The sequence below is a fragment of the Onychomys torridus genome, chromosome 7, assembly GCF_903995425.1.
Source record: "Onychomys torridus chromosome 7, mOncTor1.1, whole genome shotgun sequence".
Classification (NCBI taxonomy): Eukaryota; Metazoa; Chordata; class Mammalia; order Rodentia; family Cricetidae; genus Onychomys; species Onychomys torridus.
This window is the reverse complement of record NC_050449.1, coordinates 22,404,418-22,408,783: the sequence shown is the minus strand read 5'-3', so window position 1 is coordinate 22,408,783 and position 4,366 is coordinate 22,404,418. Positions and strand designations below refer to the sequence as shown.

The 4,366-nt window shown below is 43.9% G+C and overlaps 1 pseudogene; it reads left to right on the top strand.

Moving 5' to 3' along the window:
* Positions 1-2,707: 2,707 nt before the first annotated feature.
* Positions 2,708-3,370, top strand: LOC118588026 (annotated as a pseudogene).
* The last annotated feature ends 996 nt before the right edge of the window (positions 3,371-4,366 follow it).

Genomic DNA, 4,366 nt, shown 5'->3' with positions numbered 1-4,366 from the left:
GCTCTTGTTGCCTGGCACCAATAATTCCAAACTGCATATATTCTTACTGAGATGTGTGGGTGGAGAAAACAGCATGGTTAATACTGTGGCACAATACCAAAATAGGCAGTCAAGGGGAGCTTGTACCTAAGTACACACACACACACACACACACACACACACACACACACACACACACTTATATATGCACACAAATGGCCTCTGCAAGCTTCCTTTGCCACCAACATACCCAGGACACCCCAAGATGTCACTGCTGCAAGTCCCTTGATAATTATTTGCTAACACAGTCCAATCTGAACCCCCTAACAACACTAGTCCTGAATGAGGACTCTTGTGGCCTGCTTCCTCCCTACTATTCTTTCCCACCACCAACATAGCAGCATGTTAAGATGGATCTCAGGTAATGAAGTATTTTGTCAGGATCCACGGTGTCAGCAATGAGGAATACAGAGATAGACACATTAGAGTAGAAGGTATAGCTGTGCTTTGGGGTCCCCACACCCCTGCCTTTCCTGGCTGCAACTTTTGACCCATAATTTGGAATATGAGTGCCACATGGTGCCTACATTCTAAGATCTCACAGCAGCAGTGACATGATTTTTTTTTAACCACTGGAGTCTCCACAGGTACCTTGAGTAACCTCTTCAGTCACCTTTCTTTTAAGAGGCCTTCGATCAAGGTCTACAGTTTCTGGGATTTGTCTTTCTACAGTGTGTGCACGAGGGGCTGCCAATAGGCAGCCTGAGTGATGGATTTGCCCCTGTGCCATGTGGTTTTTGTCCACAAGCATTTTGTAGATGAAGTATCCTGCCGGTATTTAAACATCTGCTCATCCAGATTTTTAGTTTCTCTAGAAAAAAAGCAGAAGATCTGTTTCAGCTGGTTCTTCACTCTATGTGAATATAAACCATGTGATCTCTACTTGTAGCCCCATCAGACCCACTTCATTCATATACATTCATTCATATACATAGTTGTCCTTCTCTGGACCTGCCATTTGCTCTGCCTTCTTGACCTAAGAAAATACTACTGGAGTATTTGTGTTTGTCTGTTTTCGGTTGCTATACCAAAATACATAAGACTAGGGGCTTTGTAAAGACAAGAGGTTTAGTTAGTTGACAGTATGGGGGGCTGAAAATCCAAATCAGGTAGTCCCATATGTTGCACCTCTAAAACGAACTGCATCTATTAACTAGATTGCAACATACTGTACAGCATTGCAGCAGGAGGATGTGAGAAACTGAGGGACTATTGGTGAGTCTGGAGGCTGGACTAATTTAGGAGTTAAGTGTTTTGTTTCAAGGTTTTTTAGTTTTCAATATTTTATTCAAGTCTTATTTTTAATTATGTTAATTACAGAATTTAGTTATTTTTATTTTTTTAAGATTTATTTATTTATTAAGTATACAGAAGAGGGTGCCAGATCTCATTGCAGATGGTTATGAGCCATCATGTGGGTGCTGGGAATTGAACTCAGGACCCCTAGAAGAGCATTCAGTGCTCTTAACTTCTGAGCCATCTCTCCAGCTCTTTTTAAAACATATTTTATTTATTTATTATGTATGCAGTATTTTGCCTGCAGGCCAGAAGAGGGCACCAGATCTCATTATAGATGGTTGCGAGCCACCATGTGGGTGCTGGGAATTGAACTCAGGACCTTTGGAAAAATCAGTCGGTGCTCTTAACCTCTGAGCCATCTCTTCAGCCCCATAATTACAGCATTTAGAGGGGAGACCTAATTCCACACAAAATGGAGGGCTCTGAAATAAAACCCATTGGATTGCTAACAATCAATGGAAAGAAAATAATGGAAGTCCAGTTCTGATCCCCAGTGTTGCCACCACATGGATACCACCTTGGAGCCATAGACTCTGGAAGCCCTGGAAGCTGTCTTATACTCCGATGCAATGGCAGGAAGAAAAGGAAAGAAGGAAAATGCCCATTACATCATGAAAAGGAACTAAGTCCTAAACTATTGGCATCATCACACCATCCACTCCCACCCCAAAATGGTGCAACAGAAACAGCTAACCACGCCCTCCATGCTATTTTTGGTGTAAAACTGGTGCTAATGAGGTCAGAGAGAAATACATCATGGCAACCCTTCTAAAACATCCCTTTCAGGTGGGTAGTACAAACTACCAAGCTTGTAGCTTCTTAGCAATTAGTTAGGTCACCAATGTTTGATGCTCACAGTTTCCTTCATGGACACAGTGCAGATTTATGAAGGGCCTACACACTATTAGCTTCCTCTTGAAGCCATTTAAAAAACAACCAGTAGTAAGTTGAGTCTACTGAAGTATTTGTCTATCTTATCTAAAGTAGGTGAATTAGCTGCATAGTTACTAATAATAATTATCTGTATGAGTTATCTCTATTTTCATTTCTTTTTTTTTTCTTTTTGGTTTTCGAGACAAGGTTTCTCTGTGTAGCTTTGGAGCCTATCCTGGAACTCACTCTAGACCAGGCTGGCCTCGAACTCACAGAGATCTGCCTGGCTCTGCCTCCCGAGTGCTGGGATTAAAGGCGTGCACCCCCCACTCCCACCCCTACACCCCCACCCCTCAACTTTTTAAAAAGGTCCAAGACCTTAGTAGGCCGGGAGGAGGCGGTGGCTGCTCTGGGAACCCCAGTGGAAGTGATGCCTCAAGGGCCCATGTAGGTGTCTTTCAAGCCTCGCTAATGTCCAGACTCAAGTTCCAGATCTATGGAGCCCACCAGAAACTGTCCACTGTTCGGAGGCACCTTCTCCGCCATCCTCCCCACTGGGGCCATTGATGTGAGCGACCTCCGACCAGTCCTGGACAACCAAGAAGTTTTCTGCCATCCGGTGACCGACCAGAATCTGATCATGGAACTTCTGGAGCTGCAGGCCCACGTTCGGGGTGAAGCGGCTGTGTGGTACCATTTTGAGGATGTTGGCGGGGTGCAGGGGGCTAGGGCCGTGCACGTGTTATGTGTTATCCGTGAAGCCTCTCTGTTTGGAGAACTTATCCCTGAGGGGCTGTTGTCAAGATGCCTGGTTCCTTTCTGGCAAGCAGCAGGTAACAAAGGATGTCACCCTGTATCAGGCCTTGCTTCGGCTGCCCCAGTACCAGACTGATCTGTTGCTTACCTTCAATCAGCCCCCCTCTAACAGCAGGTCTCTTGGCCCTGAATATCTGTCATGTCCATCTTGGAGCATGGGTAACTTTGAACAACTGGTGACTAGTTTGACTCTTCATGATCCCAACATCTTTGGTCCCCAGTGAAGATACAACATACTGCTGCTGAGGACTCAGGGGTCTGGTTCCGAGACGGGGAGTTCCTTTCTACTTCTTCCCTGGGCACAAACATGAGACACCTCCTCTGCAGAAATAAACTTGCTTTATAAACAAAAATAAATAAATAAATAAATAAAATAAAAATAAATAAATAAATGAAAAACAACCAATAAAAAAGAATGAAAGATACCTGGCATCTCTTGAAGCACTCCCCTCCCCCACCAGCTGTATAGGTGAGAAGACAATTTTGGGAATTGGATTTCTTCTGTACCTTTGAAAATTTAATGCCTTAGAGCTAAGTTATCCTTAACTTGGAGGCCTAACACTACTTAGCAATTCCCCCATCCTTGAAATACAACATTAAAAGGTACACTAAATTCTGAAGGTAGGTATGAGGCAAAATAGCTTAAAATTAACTATTGTACTATATTCAATTATGCTTGAAATTCTAATCTGTGGTCCTCTGGAGTGCTGCTCTTGCTGTCCAGCAGAGATGACACTGTCACTTTGATTCCTGGCTTTAGGGTCTGGGTGTAACCTCAGTCAATCAGGCTGGAGTCATTCACTTGGCCTGAAAGGCAGACACCAGGTCAGTTGGTTGTTATTCCAAAAGAGTGTCAGTTTTTTTCATGTTATCCAGGTGAGGCTGACATCAGTGTCCAGCTTTTTTTTTACTACTGGTAAATGGAGCCACCAAACTCTATCCTGCCATTCATCTGTAGTCAACTGCAATGTTGTTGCTCTGGGTAATTCTGGTCTCAAAACCCACCTGGTAGCCAGCCAACCAGCTATCATAGTCTAGCACCAGACAGAAAGCCCAGAGCTGTAAAAGTCCATGTTACAACCAGATATTTTCTCTCTCTTGTATCCTGTCTTGATTTTAGCATCGTTCCCCCACCCCCATTTCCACCACCCAGTGTTAGAGGAGATGAATCAAGAGTCAGATTCAGTCTTTGCTCACGCAGGTCTTCCATATTGGTCTGGTGCCTAGAGTGTTGTAGGTCTACTTTTCCATAGATGGTAGATGGCAGACTGTATTTGGTCCACATGCATTTGGTTTTCAGGCTGCCATTCACTTAGGTAGTATCCATGGTGGCTGAATT